Source organism: Rattus norvegicus, chromosome 5, assembly GCF_036323735.1.
Source record: "Rattus norvegicus strain BN/NHsdMcwi chromosome 5, GRCr8, whole genome shotgun sequence".
NCBI lineage: Eukaryota > Metazoa > Chordata > Mammalia > Rodentia > Muridae > Rattus > Rattus norvegicus.
In genome coordinates, this window is record NC_086023.1 from 16,883,701 (window position 1) to 16,907,082 (window position 23,382).

Sequence of the window (23,382 nt, forward strand, 5' to 3'; positions counted from 1 at the left end):
TTTAGTCATAAGGGAAATGCAAATCAAAACAACCCTGAGATTTCACCTCACACCAGTGAGAATGGCTAAGATCAAAAACTCAGGTGACAGCAGATGCTGGCGAGGATGTGGAGAAAGAAGAACACTCCTCCATTGTTGGTGGGATTGCAGACTGGTAAAACCATTCTGGAAATCAGTCTGGAGGTTCCTCAGAAAATTGGACATTGAACTGCCTGAGGATCCAGCCATACCTCTCTTGGGCATATACCCAAAAGATGCCTCAACATATAAAAGAGACACGTGCTCCACTATGTTCATCGCAGCCTTATTTATAATAGCCAGAAACTGGAAAGAACCCAGATGCCCTTCAACAGAGGAATGGATACAGAAAATGTGGTACATCTACACAATGGAATATTACTCAGCTATCAAAAACAACGAGTTTATGAAATTCGTAGGCAAATGGTTGGAACTGGAAAATATCATCCTGAGTGAGCTAACCCACTCACAGAAAGACATACATGGTATGCACTCATTGATAAGTGGCTATTAGCCCAAATGCTTGAATTACCCTAGATCCCTAGAACAAAGGAAACTCAGGACGGATGATCAAAATGTGAATGCTTCACTCCTTCTTTAAATGAGGAAAAAGAATACCCTTGGCAGGGAAGGGAGAGGCAAAGATTAAAACAGAGACTGAAGGAACACCCATTCAGAGCCTGCCCCACAGGTGGCCCATACATATACAGCCACCCAATTAGACAAGATGGATGAAGCAAAGAAGTGCAGACCGACAGGAGCCGGATGTAGATCGCTCCTGAGAGACACAACCAGAATACAGCAAATACAGAGGCGAATGCCAGCAGCAAACCACTGAACTGAGAATAGGTCCCCCATTGAAGGAATCAGAGAAAGAACTGGAAGAGCTTGAAGGTGCTCGAGACCCCAAAAGTACAACAATGCCAAGCAACCAGAGCTTCCAGGGACTAAGCCACTACCTAAAGACTATACATGGACTGACCCTGGACTCTGTCCCCATAGGTAGCAATGAATATCCTAGTAAGAGCACCAGTGGAAGGGGAAGCCCTGGGTCCTGCTAAGACTGAACCCCCAGTGAACTAGACTATGCGGGGAGGGTGGCAATGGGGGGAGGTTTGGGAGGGGAACACCCACAAGGAAGGGGAGGGGGGAGGGTGATGTCTGTCCGGAAACCGGGAAAGGGAATAACACTTGAAATGTATATAAGAAATACTCAAGATAATAAAAAAAAATAAACAGCTTTTTCCAGTAAATAACACAATCTTGGATTTTAGAGTGTTATAAAATACCCTGCAACACAAATCCTTTAATTTGTGGCCAGAAAAAAAAAAACAAATAACAAACAACAATAAGAAGAAGACAAAACATAGACCAGGTTTCTCATAATCCCCTCATGGGTAGATTCTCAATAACTGAAAATCTCCCATGTGACTCCATGCCTTAATGTCCTACCACTGTGAATCTTATAAAGAGTTGTTGGGCTATCTAAGTATGTCCTGCCTCCCTACTGGTGTCCCTGGAGTGCCTCCAGCGTGCTGCCTCCAGGGGAGGCAAAATAGAATACATAAAATGTAGTCTTTGGTCTGTTTTCCCAGAGTGAGAAAGCAGCAGTGTCTGGGACAAATACTATGGTTCCTGATCTCCTGTATACTTAGGTGTGGCCAACCTACCTCTGGGAGTCAAGAACAGAGGTCTCTCTCTGGTCCAGGTTCCCCTCTCAGTGTCCACATACCTGGCAGGAATGAAAAGAAAGAACCTGTGATGAGAGCAAAACCCAGGTTGATTTGGAGTGAGTGCTGAGAGAGTATGGTGGGGCTGGAGGAGAAACCTTCTTCAGGAGTTAAGATGAAGGTCTTCCCTGTGGTGATCCTTAATGAAGAGACCATCCTTGCTTGTTCATATTGCTTTATTTGATAGTGGATATGGATGTACATTTTACTCAGGGTGAACCAGGGATTAAATAGCTTTGTTGGAAGGAAAGTCCCTTGGCTGAATGCTCAGAACCTAACTAGATACCTCAATAGCATGTAGAACTTCAGGTTTTTATGCTGTGCAATTGATTTCCATGGATTTCTCAGTGAGGTGTCATGGTTACATGTTCTGGAGTTAGCTGAGGTAGGCAAAGAATGACTCCACTCCTGTTGTTCCCAATTCTAAGATTCATGGGATCTAAGCTCACTCAACCTTACCAGTTCTTATGCCTGTCTGATAACAAGGTCCCACATGCCATACAAAGGATAGTGTCCTAATACCATCTTGACTCAGTTATGTGTTCTGTGTTAGGTGTGCTGTGTCATATGACTGTAGGCATTTGCCCAGTGAACATAAACATGTTGCATCGATTGCTCTTGCTCATTATCACTTGGTCTCCATATGTATCTTCTGGGGGGGGGGGCATGGAGAGTCACAGCACACAGACAGTAACCTGTTTTAATGTGTGTCACTTGAACACGTTCTACTTGGGAATTTGAAGGAATAAGTGGTGTTAACTCATGATCCAACAGACAGAATTTTATTGTTTCAAATGACAAAATCCAATTTTGCCTTGCTGTTTTGGTTTGAATATGAAATGCCTCCAAATGTTTGTGTTGTGATTCTTTATCACAAAGATTTAGTGCTAGTTAGAGAGAGTCTAGAATCTTTAGACAATGGGACCTAGATGGAGAAAGCAAGCAATCATCCGGGGCGAATTTGGAGAGACTGTGTCCATTCTTTAGTATTCTCTTTCCCTCTCCTCTTTTTCTCTTCTTCATTGTTAACTGCTGATGTGAGCTGGTCCATTCAGTTTCCTGACTGCCGTGAATAGCATATCTTTTCACTACTGTTTCTCTCCCCCTCCATGATGCCTGAAATGTCTGAAAGTATGAATAAAGTAAATTCTCACTTTCTCTTAATTGGCATCTGTCTGCATTGGTTAACAGTAATAATAAACCATATACACAGCTACCAAACTCACAAATATAAAAAGGTGCTATATATGGACACACTGATCATCAGTATACCTAATATATACAAGGATAACCCCCTAAGATCAGAATGAGGCCAAAAAAAGATGTATAAACTTGTAGTTTTACTTCATCTTTGCCATATTTCATAGGTTTAGATGTATAAAAGCACATTGTATTACAGCTGCCCATGGTGTTGAATAAAGTAACATGCTATTTAGGTTCAAAGCTAGGAGCAACAATTATGTATATAGTTTTTCTGTAAAGTACACTGTTTCTTCTGTTTTTTTTTATTTTCCTGTGTATGTGTGTATTCCATGTACATGTCAGGAGTTTGCACATGTATGGAAAGCTGATATGAGGCATCTTCCTAAGTCACTTTCCACTTTATTTCTGGAGGCAGATTCTCTCTTGAAATTCAGGTCTCATCAATTCCAGCTAATCTAGCCAACTGCTTGCTCCTAGAATTGTCTCATCTCTGCTGCCTGAGTCCTGGAATTACAGGAAGCATCTGAGTCTGCAGGGCTTGTCCATGGATTCTGAGGATCCAACTTCTTGTCTTCTTGTTTGCAGTGATAAGCATTTAATGTGCCAAGGTTTTATCTCCTAAGAATTAATTTACCATTACCTGTATTAATATCAATTATATATGACAGCCTTATTTTAATTATAAATCATAAGTCCACAACACACACATTATGTCTTGTGCTTTGCTATATGGTTCCATTTGCTTGGGATTGTTGTGTTTTGCTTCTGGTGTTCACTGTTACATGTTGAATAAGAGAGATGCTTAAAGCCAAACATCTGAACGCCAAAATTCATTAACTGCTGCCTCCCAAAGTGAATAGCATAGACATTTGTATCATGTGGTATGGTACTTTTTGTTTCCCTTTACTCTCCCATTAAGTGATTCCCTCACTTAAGGAAATGTGAGCCTTCTTTTGCTAGTGAAAGGGAAGAAAGATTCAAAGCATGTAAATATGAGAGCTGGATAGATCCAAAGGCTGAATGTCCATAGAAACTGGTAATTAAGAAACTGTGATTTCTAATAGTCACACACATCCTCTTTTTAGTATCTTCACAGGCTGGTAGCCTTCATGACAAGAATCACTGTTTCCTTAAAGGCAGAACTGACAAGAAGAAGTACACATAAAGGTAACATGAACTTTAGTTTTAATGACATGGTAGATCCAGTGTAAATGTCTGAAATGACTATTAAACACCTTTCCTAGTGATCTTGCCTCAGTTCTTCCATGGCTTTATCTGGAAATGCTTGCTATGGCAATTACACTAGAACTGGACCTTCTGAAGAACACTCCTCCATTGTTGGTGGGTTCAAAACTGGTACAAACAATCTGGAAATTAGTATGGAGGTTGGTCAGAAAATTGAACATAGTACTACCTGAGGACCCAGCTATACCACTCCTGGGCATATACCCAAAATATGCTCCAACATATAACAAGGATACATGTTCCACTATGTTCATAGCAGCCTTATTATAATAGCCAGAAGCTGGAAAGAACCCAGATACCCTTCAAGAGAGGAATAGATACAGAAAATATAGTACATTTGCATAATGGACTGCTACTCAGCTATTAAAACAATGACTTCATGAAATTCATAGGCAAATGGATGGAACTAGAAAATATTGTCCTGGGTAAGGTAACCCAATCACACACACATGGTATGCACTCACTGATAAGTGGATATTAGACCAAAAAATGGAATTACAGAAGATATAATCCACAAACCACCTGAAGCTCAAAAGGAAGGACAACCAAAGTGCATATGCTTCAGTCCTTCTTAGAAGGGGGAACAAAGATATTCATAGCAAAAAATGCGGAGACAAAGTTTGGAGCAGAGACTGAAGGAAAGGCCATCCAGAGACTGCTCCACCTGGGAATCCATCCCATATACATACAGCTACCAAACCCAGACAATATTGCTGATGCCAAAAAGTGCATGCTGACAGGAGCCTGATATAGTTGTCTCCTGAAAGGCTCTGCCAGAGGATGACAAGTAGGTGAAACACTCTTATAGAAGAAAGGAGAGGGGAATGGGATAGGGGTCTTATGGATGGGAAATGGGGAAAGGGAATAACATTTGAAATTTAAATAAAAATATCCAGTAAAAAAGGGGGAAAAATTCTGGAAATCAGTCTGGAGGTTCCTCAGAAAATTGGACATTGAACTGCCTGAGGATCCAGCTATACCTCTCTTGGGCATATACCCAAAAGATGCCCCAACATATAAAAAAGACACGTGCTCCACTATGTTCATCGCAGCCTTATTTATAATAGCCAGAAGCTGGAAAGAACCCAGATGCCCTTCAACAGAGGAATGGATACAGAAAATGTGGTACATCTACACAATGGAATATTACTCAGCTATCAAAAACAATGAGTTTATGAAATTCGTAGGCAAATGGTTGGAACTGGAAAATATCATCCTGAGTGAGCTAACCCAATCACAGAAAGACATACATGGTATGCACTCACTGATAAGTGGCTATTAGCCCAAATGCTTGAATTACCCTAGATCCCTAGAACAAACGAAACTCAAGACGGATGATCAAAATGTGAATGCTTCACTCCTTCTTTAAATGAGGAAAAAGAATACCCTTGGCAGGGAAGGGAGAGGCAAAGATTAAAACAGAGACTGAAGGAACACCCATTCAGAGCCTGCCCCACATGTGGCCCATACATATACAGCCACCCAATTAGACAAGATGGATGAAGCAAAGAAGTGCAGACCGACAGGAGCCGGATGTAGATCGCTCCTGAGAGACACAGCCAGAATACAGCAAATACAGAGGCGAATGCCAGCAGCAAACCACTGAACTGAGAATAGGACCCCCGTTGAAGGAATCAGAGAAAGAACTGGAAGAGCTTGAAGGGACTCGAGACCCCATAGGTACAACAATGCCAAGCAACCAGAGCTTCCAGGGACTAAGCCACTACCTAAAGACTTTACATGGACTGACCCTGCACTCTGACCCCATAGGTAGCAATGAATATCCTAGTAAGAGCACCAGTGGAAGGGGAAGCCTTGGGTCCTGCTAAGACTGAACCCCCAGTGAACTAGACTGTTGGGGGGAGGGCGGCAATGGGGAAAGGGTTGGGAGGGGAACACCCATAAGGAAGGGGAGGGGGGAGGGGGATGTTTGCCCGGAAACCAAAGAATTATTATTAAGTATTAAATAAATTTAAAAAAAGATAAAAAAGATTTAAAAAAATAAAAAATGGGGGAAAAAGAAAAACAAAAGGTCCAGAATAGCAAACACAATTCTTAACAATAAAAGAACTGCTAGATGAATCACCATCCTTATCTCATGCAATACTACAGAGTAATATGATAATACTGCATGTTATTGGAACAGAGAAAGACATGTTGATTAATGAAAGAGAAATGAAGCTCCAGAAATAAAACCATCCACTTAAAAACACTTAATCTAAAAAAAAAAAAACAAAAACAAAAAAAAAAAACACTTAATCTTTGACAAAGAAACCAAAAATATGCAGTGGAAAAAAGAATCTTCAATAAATGGTGTTGGACTATATTTGTTATCTTGTTCACAGCTCAAGTCCAAATGGATCAAGAACCTCAACATAAAACCAAATACACTCAATTTAATAGAAGAGAAAGTGGAAAAGAGCCTTGAACTCATTGGAACAGGGGAAATTTCCTAAACAGAACTGTAATGGCTCAGGCTCTAAGATCAAGAATTCATACATAGGACCTCGTGAACCTGGAAAGCTTCTGTAAGATAAAGGACATACCCAATAGGACAAATTGGCAAAGTACAGATTGGGAAAAAAATCTTAACTAACCCTCCATTTGATACTGGGATAATATCCAAAATATATGAAGAACTCAAAAAGCTAACCACCAAGAAACCAAATCACCCAATCAAATATGGGATATAGAGCTAAACAGAGAATTCTCAACAGAGGAATCTCAAATGACTGAAAAGTTCTTAAAGAAATGTTCAAAGTCCTTAGTCATCAGGGAAACGCAAATCAAAATGACCCTGAGATTCCATCTTTCACCAATCAGAATGACAAAGTTCAAAAACTCAGTTGATAGCACATGTTGGCAAGGAAGTGTAGAAAAAGAAACACTCATTCATTGCTGGTGGGACTGCAAACTGGTACAACCCACTCTGGAAATCAATCTGGTGTTTCCTCAGAAAAATTAGAAATAGATCTACCTGAAGACCCAGCTATACCACTCTTTGGCATATGTATCATAAGACGCTGTGCCAGAGCCCTACTAATTACAGATGAGGATGCTTGCAACCACCGCTGGACTGGACAAGGACACCCCAATGGAAGAGTAAGAGAAAAGACTGAAGGGGCTGAGGGGGTTTGCAACCCCATAGAAAGAACAACAATATCAACCAACCAGACCCCACCAGAGCTCCCAGGGACTAAACCACCAACCAATGATTACACATGGAGGGACTCATGGCTCCAGTCACATATGTAGCAGAGGATGGCATTGACCAGCATCAACAGGAGGAGAAGCCCTTGGTCTTGTGAATCCTCATTTCCCCAGTGTATGGAAATGCCAGGGTGCACCTGGTGGGAGTGGGTGGGTTAGAGTGCAAGCATCCTCATAGAAGCAGCGGGAGGAGGAGACAGGTATGGGAGAGGCGGTAAAGGAGATAATATTTCAAATGTGCATACATAAAATATCCAAAAAAAAAAAGATGCACCACCATTCCACAGCGGCATATGTTTTACTATGTTCATAGCAACTATCTTTATGATAGCCAGAAACTGGAAAGAACCCAAATGTGCCTCAACAGAGGAATGGATACAGAAAATGTGATTCATTTACACAATGGAATACTATCCCGCTGTTAAGAACAAGGTCATCTTGTGTTTTGCAGGCAAATGGATGGGACTAGAAAATATCATCCTGAGTGAGGTAACTCAGACCCAAAAGGTTATGCATGGGAAGTACTCACTAATAAGTCAATATTAGCCAAAGGTTAACAAGATGAAAGGCCCAAGTGAGATTGCTTCAATCCAACTTGGCAGACAGAAGAAAGCAATCACAGAAGGGGGAAGAAGCAAGGGAGAAACCAGGGTAGAAAAGGGGACAGGGAGAGGAAGAGGGGAACATCATCAGGTATTGGGTGGGGGAAACAGGACTGAAGTGCTGAGGGCCAGCAGAAAGAATGGAAACAGGCAACATCAGGAGGTAGGAGATGGGGAACTCTCTAGAATGTACCAGAGACTTGGAAGGTGAGAGACTCTCAGGACTCAAAGAGAGAGACCTTAGATGAAATTCCCTACAATGGGGAGAGGTAACTTGTGGTGCCTACTTCCAGTAGAAAGACAGCATCAAGTGGGGGAATATGGTTATCATCTCACAGTCAAAATTGTTCCTGTCTGAAAGAACTGCAGGAACATAAACAGAGAAGAGCCTGAGAAAAATGAGGTTGAGTGATGGTCCCAAATTGGGATGCAGCTCAAGGGAAAGCCTCAAGGTCTGACCCTATTACTGATGCTAAGCTGTGCTCACAAAAATGAGCCACAGTGGTCACCAGCTTTTGACCATTGATTGGGTATAAATATCTGACTCAATCTTTCAGCTGCTTTTTGGAGCTTTCAGAGGGCAGTCATGATAGGCTCTTTTTTGTGAGCACACCTTAGCATCAGTAATAGGGTAAGGTCTTGGGGCTCCTCCTTTCCCGGTTTCCTATCCATAAACCCTGTATCCTATTCACCCTCTCCTTGCTTCTATCAGGTTGTTCCCCCAGCCACCCACACCTTCCCACCTCCCCACCCTGACATTCCCCTACACTGGCAGGTTGAGCCTTGGCAGTACCAAGGGCATCTCCTGCCATTGGTGCCCAACAAGACCATCCTCTGCTACATATGCAGCTGGAGCCATGGGTCTGTCCATGTGTACTCTTTGGATGGTGGTTTAGTCCCTGGGAGCTCTGGTTGGTTGCAAGCCCCTTCAGCTCCTTTAATCCTTTCTCTAGTTCCTCCAACAGTGACCCTGTTCTCAGTTCAATGGTTTGCTTCTAGCATTCGCTCTGTATTTGTCACACTCTGACTGAGCCTCTAAGGAGACAACTATATCAGGCTCCTGTCACCATGCATTTCTTAACTTCTTCAATAGTCTAGTTTTGATGGATATATATATAGGCTGTATCCCCAGGTAGGGCAAGCCATTCCTACTGGTGTGACGTGGAATCTCAGGGATTTTTTGATTTGCATTTCCCTGATGACTAAGGATGTTGAGCATTTCTTTAGGTACTTCTGAGCCATACAGTATTCCAAGGCTGAAAATTCTTTGTTTAGCTCAGTATCCCATTTTTAATAGGGTTATTTGACTCTCTACAGTCTAACTTCTTAAGTTCTTTGTATATTTTGGATATTAGTCCTCTATCAAATGTAGGATTGGTATAGATCTTTTCCCAATCTTTTGGTTGCTAATGACAGTATCCTTTGCCTTGCAGATACTTTGTAGTTTTATGAGGTCCCATTTATTGGTTCTTGATCTTAGAGTATAAGCCATTGGTGTTTTGTTCAGGAAATTTTCCCCAGTTCCCATATGTTTGAGCCTCTTCCCCATATTTTCTACTATTAGTTTGAGTGTATGTGGTTTGATGTGGAGGTCCTCTATCCACTTGGACTTAAGCTTTGTACATGGTGATGAAAATGGATCAATTTGCATTCTTCTACATGCTGACCTCCAGTTGAACCCGCACCATTTGTTGAAAATGCTGTCTTTCTTCTATTGGATGGTTTTAGCTCCTTTGTCAAAGATCAAGTGACCATGGGTGTGTAGGTTCATTTCTGAGTCTTCAGTTCTGTTCCACTGATCTGCCTCCTGTCTCTGTACCAATACCATACAGTTTTTTATCACTATTGCTCTGTAATACTGCTTGAGGTCAGGGATGGTGATTCCCCCAGAAGTTGTTGAGGATAAATTTTACTACCCTGTTTTATGTTGTTGTTGTTTTTGCCTTTGTTGTTATTCTAAATGAATTTGCAAATAGATCTTTTTTATTATTTTTATATTTTATTGGATTTTTCATTTGCATTTCAAAATTTATTCCCTTCCCTGATTTCCTAGACATAAGCCCCCTATCCCATCCCCCTCAACTTCGTGTATAACAGTGTTCCCCTCCCCATCCACCCCCTACTTCTTGCCCCTCCAACATTCCCCTACACTGTTGGTCCAACCTAGGCATAACCAAGGGCTTCTCCTTTCATTGGTGCTCAACAAAGCCATCCTGTGCTACATACGCAGTTAGAGCCATGGGTCGGTCCATGTATAGTCTTTGGATAGTGGTTTAGTCCCTGGGAGATCTAGTTGGTTGACATTGCTGTTCTTATGGGGTTGCACGTCTCTTCAGCTCTTTTAAGCCTTTCTCTAATTCCTCCAATGGGAATTCTGATTTGAGTTCTGTGATTTGCTGCTAGTATTCTCCCTGTATTTGACATGCTTTGGCTGTGTGATTCTTTCAGGAGACAGCTATGTCTGGTTCCTGCTAGCATGCTGTTCTTAGCTTCATCAATATTATCTAGTCTTGGTGGCAATATATATATATATATACATATATATGTATATATATACACACATAATGTGTGTGTGTGTGTTTGTGTGTGTGTGTGTGTGTGTGTGTGTGTGTGTGCCACATGTGAGGCAAGCCCTGAATGGCTATTCCTTCAATTTCTGCTGTAAATTTTGCCTCCATATCCACTCGTATGAATATTTTTCTTCCCCCTTTTAAGAAGGAGTGAAGCATCCACATTTTGGCCATCCTTCTTGTTGAGCTTCAGGTAGTTTATGGATTATACATTGGGTAATTTGATATTATGGGCTAATATCCACTTATCAGTGAATACATACCATGTGTGTTTTTCTGTGATTGGGTTACCTCACTCAGGATGATATTTTCTAGTTCTTTTGATTTGACTATGAATTTCATGAAGTCATTGTTTTTGATAGCTGAGTAGTACTTCATTGTATTGACTTACCACTTTTTCTATATCCATTCCTCTGTTGAAGGGCATCTGGGTTCTTTCCATCTTCTGGTTATTATAAATAAGGCAGCTATGAACATAGTGGAGCATGTGTCTTTGTTGTATGTTGGAGCCTCTTTTGGTTGTATGCCCAGGAGGGGTATAGCTAGGTCCTCAGGTAGTGGAATGTCAAATTTTCTGAGGAACCTATAGACTGATTTCCAAAGTGGTTGTACTGCTTACAATTCCACCAACAATGGAGTTCCTCTTTCTCCAAACCCTTGCCAGCATCTGTTGTCAGGTGAGTTTTTTATCTTAGCCATTCTGACTGGTGTGAGGTGGAATCCCAGTGATGTTTTGATTTGCATTTCACTATTGAATAAGGATGTTGAGCATTTCTTTAGGTACTTCTCAGCCATTCGATATTCCTCAGCTGCGGATTCTTTGTTTAGCTCGGTACTTCATTTTCAATAGGGTTATTTGGCTCTCTGGAGTCTAATTTCTCGAGTTCTTTGCATATTTGGGATATTAACTCTATCAGATGTAGTATTGGTAAAGATCTTTTCCCAATCTGTTGGTTGCTGTTTTGTCCTAGTGACAGTGTCCTTTGGCTTACAGAAGCTTTGCAATTTTATGAGGTCCCCTTTGTTGGTTCTTGATCTTAGAGCATAAGTCATTGGTATTTTGTTCAGGAAAATTTCCCCAGTGCCCATTTGACCAAGTGTCTTCCCTTACTTTTTTTTTCTATTAGTTTGAGTGTATCTGGTTTCATGTGGAGGTCTTTGATCCACTTGGACTTGTGCATTGTACAGGACTATAAACATGGATCAATTGGCATTCTTCTACATGCTGACCTCCAGTTGAACCAGTACCACTTGCTGAAACTGCTATCTTTTTTTCCTCTGGAAGGTTTTAGCTCCTTTGTCAAAGATCAAGTGACCATAGGTTTGTGGGTTCATTTCTGAGTCTTCAATTCTATTCTACTTGCCTACCTGCCTGTCTCTGTACCAATATCATACAGTTTTTATCACTATTTCTCTGTAATACTGCTTGAGTTCAGGGATGGTGATTCCCCCAGTAGGTCTTTTATTGTTGAGGATAGTTTTCAGTATCCTGGGTTTTTTATTATTCCAAATGAACTTGCAAATTCCTCTTTCTAACTCTATGAAAAATTGAGTTGGAAATTTAATAGGGATTTCTCTTGGGCCAGAATGTGGGAGAGGTGGGCAAAAGTAATGGAATGTCCTGTGGTCTCAGGATTGTCCACACTTCTAGATGTTCCACTCTCTCCCCCACGGGATTTGGATGCAGCTGCAAATTTCTCTTTCTAACTCTATGAAAAATTAAGTTGTAATTTTGATGGGAATTGCATTGAATCTGTAGATTGCTTTTGGCAATATAGCCATTTTTACTATATTAATCCTGCCAATCCATGAGCATGGGAGGAATTTCCATCTTCTGAGATCTTCAATTTCTTTCTTCAGATAAATGAAGTTACAGATCTTTCACTTGCTTAGACAAAGGAGCTAAAACCTTCCAGAGGAAAAAAAAGATAGCAGTTTCAGCAAGTGGTACTGGTTCAACTGGAGGTCAGCATGTAGAAGAATGCCAATTGATCCATTTTTATAGTCCTGTACAATGCACAAGTCCAAGTGGATCAAAGACCTCCACATGAAACCAGATACACTCAAACTAATAGAAAAAAAAGTAAGGGAAGACACTTGGTCAAATGGGCACTGGGGAAATTTTCCTGAACAAAATACCAATGACTTATGCTCTAAGATCAAGAACCAACAAAGGGGACCTCATAAAATTGCAAAGCTTCTGTAAGCTTAGAGTCGAACCAAAGTATTTTATGTTATTTGTGACTATTGTGAAGGGTGTCATTCCCTAATTTTTTCTCAGCCTGTTTATCCTTTGAGTAGAGAAAGGCTACTGATTTGTTTGATTTTATATCCAGATACTTTAAGATATTTATCAGACTTAGTATTTCCCTGGTGGAACCCTTGGTCACTTAACTATACTATCATATCATCTACAAATAGTGATATTTTGACTTCTTCCTTTGTATCCCTTTGACCTCCTTTTGTTGTCTGATTGCTCTGACTAGGACTTCCAGTACTATATTGAATAAGTAGGGGAGAATAGGCAGCCTTGTCTAGTCCTGGATTTTAGTGGGATTCTCTCCATTTAGTTTAATGTTGGCTGTTGGTTTGCTGTATATGGCTTTTACTATGTTCAGGTATAGGCCTTGAATTCCTGATCTTTCCAAGGTTTTTAACATGAAGGTGTGTTGAATGTTGTTAAATGCTTTCTCAGCATCTAATGAAATGATCATATGGTTTTTTTTCTTTGAGTTTGCTTATATAGTAGATTACATTGATGGATTTCCATATATTGAGCCATCCCTGAATCCCTAGGATGAAGCCTACTTGATCATGATAGATGATTGTTTTGATGTGTTCTTGGATTCAGTTTGTGAGAATTTTATTGAGTATTATTGGGTCAATATTCATAGAGAAATTTGTCTGAAGTTCTCATTCTATGTTGGGTCTTTGTGTACTTTAGGTATAAGCCTAATTGTGGCTTCATAGAAGTAATTGGGTAGTTCTCTGTTTTTATTGTGATTTTAAATCAAAATCTTGTTTTTTCTGTTGTGTTGGGATATCCAAGGTTTGCTGTGATGTGGCAACTGGGTTCTGATGATGCCAAGTTACCTTGGTTTCTGTTGCTTAGGTTCTTGCCCTTGCTTCTTGCCATCTGCTTATCTCTGGTAGCTGGTCTTACTATTTCTGACAGTGGCTTGACCCTCCTGTAAGCCTGTGTGTTAGCTCCTGGAGACTGATTTTTCACCCAGCAGAATTTGGACACAGTGAGCTGTGCCACAGGGTCAGTTCTGGGAGCAGGCAGAAACCAAGAACTCCATTTCTAAGGTAAGTGTGTGTGTGTGTGTGTGTGTGTGTTGTGTCTACCCCAGAAAAAAAATCTAACACAAAATAAATGTCAATAGGTGGTGGTACTCAACAGTTTAAAGAACTTTTTCCTCTTTCAGAGAATCTAGGATTGGTCCCCAGCACCCAAATGGAGGCACGCCTGTAACTTCAATTCAGTGGTGTCTGACCCAATCTTCTGGTTTCTGATGTTTCCAAGCATTTACATGATGCACATATGTACAGAGGAAACACATACATACACATATATACATATAAATGAATTTATATATACATGTATACATATAATAAAAATAAATAGTTCACTTTGGAATGCCTATTTTCTATCTTCCTAAAATGTCCATTATGACTAAAACTCTTCCATAGCTACTCATCACTATTGTTGCTTCCTCTACGATGAGCCAGTATAAAAAAAATATCTCCATATCGAGGCCTCTGAACAGTGAGAAACTGCTGTCTCTCAGCTGGGAATGGGTCCTCATGCATACAACCCCATGATTGCCTCCAGGACTCTGAGAAATGTATCTCTGACACTTAGACACCTATTGTGGTCTTTGGCATGACAATCCTCACTAGCTAAGACCAGGGTTCACCAAGGAGGACCTTCAAGTCATGGGCAGAATACAGGAACCTAGTCCTTACTAAATAGTGCATAGGGCCCCAAACCTTCCCTGTTTCAAAAGAAAACACATATATTCATATGTGTAAGCCCACATACATGCACACACGCACACACGTATGCACTCATGCATGCATGCTTGCACATTCAACAATACATCATGTTTGCCTATTGTTTGTTCAAAGTAAAAACCAGCAACCCATGAGGGAGGTCACAGCTGAAACAGGCCCTCTGGATTATTACTTCAACATAGTCAGAACTAAATACAAAATAAAAAAGGCGCTTAGAGAAAATATGCATATCTTTATTATATGCATGTAACAATAAATTTAAATACAATGTTAAAAAATGTTCACTATCCCATTAGTCTCTGTGTTAGCTACTTTTCTAGATCTTCAATAAAACACCAGAACCAACATAATTTACAGAAAAAGAATAGTGTATTTTGGACTTTCAGTTCCAAAGGATTAAGGACCATAGTAGTGGGGACAGTTGACACCAGACTTAACACGACCCTGAAGCTAGAGGCTAAGAGCTGACAACTTTAACCACAGGAAATAGAGAGCACTAACTGGAAATGACTTTTGGATTTTAAAACTACAAAGGCTCATCCTCAATAATACACTTTCTCCATCAAGACCAACCCCTTAAGCCTTCTAAAACATTACCAGAACTGGGGACAACAAATTGGTACTTGAATGCCTAAGACTTTAGTGGGATATCTTATTTAAACTACCACACCCCACTCCTTCGTCTCCATAGTCTCATATTCTTATCACAGTGCAAATGATACCAAGCTCTGTCCTAGGTTTTTTTGTTGATGTGATAAAACACCATGACCAATGTAACCTTTGTTATAGAAGAAAAGGTTTATTTGGCTTACGGTATCCCAGGGGATAATCATATATGGTGGCAGAGAAGAGATAACAAGTGGCAGGCAGCTGGAGCAGGAGGTGAGAGCCCACATTTCAAGCCACGAAAAGGAAGCAGAGAAAACACACTGAAAAACAACGTATGACTTTGAAAGCTCAAGATTCAAAGGTCCTCTCCACCAAGACCACACTGCATAAACCTATACATATAGTGTAAACAACTGAAAATCATGTATTTAGATGCCCAAGAATATGGGGGTGGGAGAATACCATTTAAATTATAGCTAGGGGACTTTGTTCCAATTTTTTTAATGATTTGCACTTTACTATCCTTGATTCTGAAAAGTTGCATCTTTTATTTTGAATTAAGATGTAGCAGAGTACCTCAGCTCTTCTTCATGGAATAAGGATTAGGGATTTAGACAGCTGAGATTTGTTTTGATGGAATTAGAGAAATTTAGTGGAAAAGAGAGTCCTAAGTAATGCAAATCAATGATGCTGATATCTATTTAATTACCACCTTATTGATCATGTTGTGCAATGTATGATTGCAGAGGTAACACTAATTGTTTTAATTAGACACTGAAGACTAACATTGGAGAGGATTACTTAGTTCTGGCAGTGTGGCATAGGAAAATGCTGTTGGTGACTTGAACTGGAATTTCTATCTTTTCATCCTCTAAAACAAGGGAAAAATAATAACAATTAAGTAGTACAATTTTTATGTCTAAAGAACATTTCCACAGGTTATTTAGAGTAATATTGGAATTCCTACTAAATTTGAAAAGGGAGTACAAAATTCAGTCTGGAACAAAAGCCCAGGAACTTGAAAGTTTAGTAAAGTTTCATAGGAGGTGATGAAGAGATAAAGTTTGGAGCAGAGACTAAAGGAATGGCCATTCAGAGACTGCCCCTCCTGGACATCCTGCCCATACACACACACAGCCACCAAACCCAGACAATATTGCTGATGCCAAAAAATGCATGCTGACAGGAGGCTAATAGAGCTGTCTCCTGAGAGGTTTTGCTAGAACATGACAAATACAAAGGTGAATGTTTGCAGCCAACCATTGAAATGAGAACACAGTCCCCATTGGAGGAGTTAGAAAGGATTGAAGGAACTGAAGGTGTTTGCAACCCTCTAAGAACAATAATACCAAACAACCAGAGTTCCCAGGGAATAAACCACTACCAAAAGAGTACACATGGACAGACCCATGGCTCCAAAGGCATGTGTAGCAGAGGATGGCCTTGTTGGGCAACAATGGGAGTGGAAGCCCTTGGTCCTGTCATGGCTGCCCCAGTGTAAGTAAATGTCAGGGCGGGAAGGTAGGAAAGGGTGGATGGTTGGGTCAGGGAATACCCTCGTTGAAGAAGAGGGAAGGGCATGGGATACTGACTGTATGGACAGGAAACTTTGAAAGAGAATAACATTTGAAATATAAATAAAAATTATCCAATAAAAAATCATAAACCTAATCATGGTTTTGGGTTTTGTGCTCTCTTTCTCCTTTTTTTTTTCTTTTTCTTTTTGTTTTGTTTTAGGAATGTGGGAGAATGTGGAACTTTGGATTATAACAGTTGCTAAATGCTAAAAGCAAAATTAATGGGCCATAGTAGGATTGTCAAAACCAGTTATAACACCAATATGGACTACTCAGTTCCAGCTCAATTAGTTGCAGAAAAAAAAATCAATATTTCCAATTGAGGTAGTGAGTATTCTAATGATATTTTGAATAAAGTAAAAGGAACAATGTGGCTAATCTCTTCTCGTGTCCTAAGAACTTGACTGAGATTAAATTTAACTTAATGGATAATTGGAGGTAAAAATAATTAAAGAAATATTGACTTTGTCATATGGTTACTAGTAACCACACTTAAACAGATTTATAATGAAAAATAGCAGGACTGTTGGAAAATAATGTAAAATATAGTTAGATGAAGGAAAGGAATCTTTTTTTTATTAACTTGAGTATTTCTTTTTTTTTCAGTGCAGAATATTCTTTACTTCATTTGTTTTTTTTTTTTTTTTACTCTTGTGGTACCTGGCACCATTTTTTTTTTAAATTAGCTTCTCAATCATCACCTGGAAAGAAAACATTCTAAGCAACATCATTAAAAACAGCTCTGATAAAGCACGGTCACTACTACATGTCATAAAGCAGGTACAAGCTATTTTACATCCACAGAGGTATGATACAGTACTGTCCTACATCTATGATACTAGAGGATACAATTTAAAAGGCATTATTTGAGACTTGATTCTACTTTACCAGCAGAGGGCCCAAAGGATGGTGTGACACAGCTTTGTAAAGAAACATACTCTAGACAGGATTTCCTTTCACTAGTGGCACAGTTCTAAGGATTCATTCTCTCCATGAGTGTCAGCTAAAACCGTTATTAAAAAAATGATATATCCCTAGAACAAAACCGTATAACCACCGGATTCACATGAAGATGACCTAGTGGAGACAAGTTGGACCTCACCTTACCAACAAGCTATCAAATCTGTTATGTTTAAACAGTGAGACCTCCAAGGAAGGAGATGCCAAGTAGTGCTTCAAAGCTTCGGACCACAATCAAACACAGCATCCTTTTCAACAGAAGCAGAAGCTCATCTGAATATGCTCAAGGATGCTGACATCAACATTTAATCATCTCCTCACTCATCCAGGAAGAAGGGGAGATCAGTTACTACTGTACTTGATTGTGTTCAATCAAATCACCATGTTACAAAAATAGCAAGCTGCCATAATAAAAAATAAGGCTACTCTATCCAGCACCAGATAGCATCATTTTACTTTCAAGCCTAGAAATTGCACACTTGTATATGAACCAACCAAAGATGGGGATTAAGAGTTCATCTTGGTGGATTTTTCCTTTGATGAATATGAAGTGTCCTTCCTTATCTTTTTTGATGACTTTTAATTGAAAATTGATTTTATTTGATATTAGAATGGCTACTCCAGCTTGCTTCTTCTGACCATTTGTTTGGAAAGTTGTTTTCCAGCCTTTCACTCTGAGGTAGTGTCTGTCTTTGTCTCTGAGGTGTGTTTCCTGTAGGCAGCAGAATGCAGGGTCCTCATTGCGTATCCAGTTTCTTAATATATGTCTTTTTATTGGGGAGATGAGGCCATTGATGTTGAGAGATATAAAGGAATAGTGATTATTGCTTCCTGTTATATTCATATTTGGATGTGAGGTTATGTTTCTGTGCTTTTCTTCTCTTTGTTTTGTTGCCAAGATGATTAGTTTCTTGCTTCTTCTACGGTATAGCTTGCCTCCTTATGTTGGGCTTTACCCTTTATTATCCTTTGTAGTGCTGGATTTGTAGAAAGATATTGTGTAAATTTGGTTTTGTCATGGAATATCTTGGTTTCTCCATCTATGTTAATTGAGAGTTTTGCAGGATACAGTAACCTGGGCTGGCATTTGTGTTCTCTTAGGGTCTGTATGACATCAGTCCAGGATCTTCTGGCCTTCGTAGTTTCTGGTGAAAAGTCTGGTGTGATTCTGATAGGTCTTCCTTTATATGTTACTTGACCTTTTTCCCTTACTGCTTTTAATATTCTTTCTTTATTTTGTGCGTTTGGTGTTTTGACAATTATGTGACGGGAGGTGTTTCTTTTCTGGTCCAATCTATTTGGAGTTCTGTAGGCTTCTTGTATGCCTATGGGTATCTCTTTTTTTAGGTTAGGGAAGTTTTCTTCTATGATTTTTTTGAAGATATTTACTGGTCCTTTGAAATGGGAGTCTTCACTCTCTTCTATACCTATTATACTTATGTTTGATCTTCTCATTGAGTCCTGGATTTCCTGTATGTTTTGGACCACTAGCTTTTTCTGCTTTACATTATCTTTGACAGTTGAGTCAATGATTTCTATGGAATCTTCTGCTCCCGAGATTCTCTCTTCCATCTCTTGTATTCTGTTGGTGAAGCTTCTATCTACAGCTCCTTGTCTTTTCTTTTGATTTTCTATGTCCACGGTTGTTTCCATGTGTTCTTTCTTGATTGCTTCTATTTCCATTTTTAATTCCTTCAACTGTTTGATTGTGTTTTACTGGAATTCTTTCAGGGATTTTTGCGATTCCTCTCTGTAGGCTTCTACTTGTTCTCTAAGGGAGTTCTTTATGTCTTTCTTGAATTCCTCCAGCATCATGATCAAATATGATTTTGAAACTAGATCTTGCTTTTCTGGTGTGTTTGGATATTCCATGTTTATTTTGGTGGGAGAATTGGGCTCCGATGATGCCATGTAGTCTTGGTTTCTGTTGCTTGGGTTCCTGCGCTTGCCTCTCGCCATCAGATTATCTCTAGTGTTACTTTGTTCTGCTATTTCTGACCGTGGCTAGACTGTCCTATAAGCCTGTGTGTCAGGAGTGCTGTAGAGCTGTTTTTCTGTTTTCTTTCAGTCAGTTATGGGGACAGAGGGTTCTGCTTTCAGGCGTGTAGTTTTTCCTCTCTACAGGTCTTCAGCTGTTCCTGTGGGCCTGTGTCTTGAGTTCACCAGGCAGGTTTATCCGGTCTGTTTCCTTCAGGTTCTGGCGGTGTCTCAGGCGCAGGGGTCCTGCCGCTCCCGGGCCCTCCCCTACGGGAACCCAGAGGCCTTATACAGTTGCCTCTTGGGTCAGGGATGTGGGCAGGGGTGGGCAGTGTTGGTGGTCTCCTCCGCTCTGCAGCCTCAGGAGTGCCCACCTGATCAGGCGGTGAGGTCTCTCTCCCACCGGGTTTGGGAGCAGAGAGCTGCTGCAGGCCGGGATCCGCCGGTGTGGGACTTCCAGTAAACACAGGAAGTGCCCGGTCCTAGAGGAATTTTGCCTCTGTGTGTCCTGAGTTCACCAGGCAGGTTTCTTGCAGGGGAAAAGTTGGTCCTACCTGCGGTTCCAAGGCTCAAGTTTGCTCGTGGGGTACTGCCTAAGTCCTCTCCTCTGTGGCAGCAACCAGGAAGATCTGCGCCGCTCTTTCCAGGAGCCACCGTGCACCAGGGTTCCAGACGGCGTTTGGTGTTTTCCTCTGGCGTCTGGATGTGCACAGAGGGCAGTCTCTTCTAGTTTCCCAGGCGTGTCCGCCTCTCTGAAGGTTTAGCTCTCCCACCCACGGGATTTGGGTGCAGAGAACTGTTTATCCGGTCTGTTTCCTTCAGGTTCCGGCGGTGTCTCAGGCACAGGGGTCCTGCCGCTCCCGGGCCCTCCCCTACGGGAACCCAGAGGCCTTATACAGTTGCCTCTTGGGCCAGGGATGTGGGCAGGGGTGGGCAGTGTTGGTGGTCTCCTCCACTCTGCAGCCTCAGGAGTGCCCACTTGATCAGGCGGTGAGGTCTCTCTCAACTTGAGTATTTCTTATATACATTTCGAGTGTTATTCCCTTTCCCAGTTTACGGGCAAGCATCCCCCTAATCCCTCCCCCTCCCCTTCTTTTTGGGTGTTCCCCTCCCAATCCTCTAACCATTGCTGCCCTCCCCCAACAATCTAGTTGACTCGGGGTTCAGTCTTAGCAGGACCCAGGCCTTCCCCTTCTACTGGTGCTCTTACTAGGATATTCATTGCTACCAATGAGGTCAGAGTCCAGGGTCAGTCCATGTATAGTCTTTAGGTAGTGGCTTAGTCCCTGGAAGCTCTGGTTGCTTGGCATTGTTGGACATATGGGGTCTCGAGCCCCTTCAAGCTCTTCCAGTTCTTTCTCCGTTTCCTTCAACGGGGGACCTATTCTCAGTTCAGTGGTTTGCTGCTGGCATTCGCCTCTGTATTTGCTGTATTCTGGCTGTGTCTCTCAGGAGCAATCTACATCCAGCTCCTGTCTGCCTGCACTTCCTTGTTTCATCCATCTTGTCGAATTGGATGGCTGTATATGTATGGGCCACATGTGGGGCAGGCTCTGAATGGGTGTTCCTTCTGTGTCTGTTTTAATCTTTGCCTCTCTATTCCCTGCCAAGGGTATTCTTTTTCCCCTTTTAAAGAAGGAGTGAAGCATTCACATTTTGATCATGCGTCTTGAGTTTCATTTGTTCTAGGCATCTAGGGTAATTCAAGCATTTGGGCTAATAGCCACTTATCCATGAGTGCATACCATGTGTGTTTTTCTGTGATTGGGTTACCTCACTCAGGATGATATTTTCCAGTTCCAACCATTTGCCTACGAATTTCATAAAGTCATTGTTTTTGATACCTGTGTAATATTCCATTGTATAGATGTACCACATTTTCTGTATCCATTCCTCTGTTGAAGGGCATTTGAGTTCTTTCCAGCTTCTGGCTATTATAAATAAGGCTGCTATGAACATAATGGAGCACATGTCTTTTTATATGTTGGGACATCTGTAGGTATATGCCCAAGAGAGGTATAGCTGGATCCTCAGGTAGATCAATGTCGAATTTTCTGAAGAACCTCCAGACAGATTTCCAGAATGGTTGTACCAGTCTGCAATCCCACCAACAATGGAGGAGTGTTCCTCTTTCTCCGCATCCTCGCCAGCATCTGCTGTCACCTGAGTTTTTGATCTTAGCCATTCTCACTGGTGTGAGGTGAAATCTCAGGGTAGTTTTGATTTGCATTTCCCTTATGACTAATGATGTTGAACATTTCTTTAGGTGTTTCTCAGCCATTCAGCATTCCTCAGCTGCGAATTTTTTGTTTAGCTCTGAACCTCATTTTTTAATAGGGTTATTTGTCTCCCTGCGGTCTAACTTCTTGAGTTCTTTGTATATTTTGGATATAAGGCCTCTATCTGTTGTAGGATTGGTAAAGATCTTTTCCCAATCTGTTGGTTGCCTTTTTATCCTAACCACAGTCTCCTTTGCCTTACAGAAGCTTTGCAGTTTTATGAGATCCCATTTGTTGATTCTTGATCTTAGAGCATAAGCCATTGGTGTTTTGTTCAGGAAATTTATTCCAGTTCCCATGTGTTCCAGATGCTTCCCCACTTTTTCTTCTATTAGTTTGAGTATATCTGGTTTGATGTGGAGGTCCTTGATCCACTTGTACTTAAGCTTTGTACAGGGTGATGAGCATGGATCGATCTGCATTCTTCTACATGTTGTCCTCCAGTTGAACCAGCACCATTTGCTGAAAATGCTATCTTTTTTCCATTTCATGGTTTTGGCTCCTTTGTCAAAAATCAAGTGACCATAGGTGTGTGGGTTCATTTCTGGGTCTTCAATTCTGTTCCATCGGTCTATCTGTCTGTCTCTGTATCAATACCATGCAGTTGTTATCACTATTGCTCTGTAATACTGCTTGCGTTCAGGGATAGTGATTCCCCCTGAAGTCATTTTATTGTTGAAGATAGTTTTAGCTATCCTGGGTTCTTTGTTATTCCAGGTGAATTTGCAAATTGTTCTGTCTAACTCTTTGAAGAATTGGATTGGTATTTTGATGGGGATTGCATTGAATCTGTAGATTGCTTTTGGTAAAATGGCCATTTTTACTATATTAATCCTGCCAATACATGAACATGGGAGATCTTTCCATCTTCTGAGGACTTCTTCAATTTCTTTCTTCAGAATCTTGAAGTTCTTATTGTACAAATCTTTTACTTGCTTGGTTAAAGTCACATTGAGGTACTTTATATTATTTGGGTCTATTATGAAGGGTGTCGTTTCCCTAATTTCTTTCTTGGCTTGTTTCTCTTTTGTGTAAAGCAAGGCTACTGATTTATTTGAGTTAATTTTACACCCACCCACTTTGCTGAAGTTGTTTATCACCTTTAGTAGTTCTCTGGTGGAACTTTAGGGATCACTTAAATATACTATCATATCATCTGCAAATAGTGATATTTTGACTTCTTCTTTTCTGATCTGTATCCCCTTGACCTCCTTTTGTTGTCTGATTGCTCTGGCTAGAACTTCAAGAACTATATTGAATAAGTAGGGAGAGAGTGGCAGCCTTGTCTAGTCACTGATTTTAGTGGGATTGCTTCAAGTTTCTCTCCATTTAGTTTAATGTTAGCAACTGGTTTGCTATATATGGCTTTTACTATGTTTAGGAAG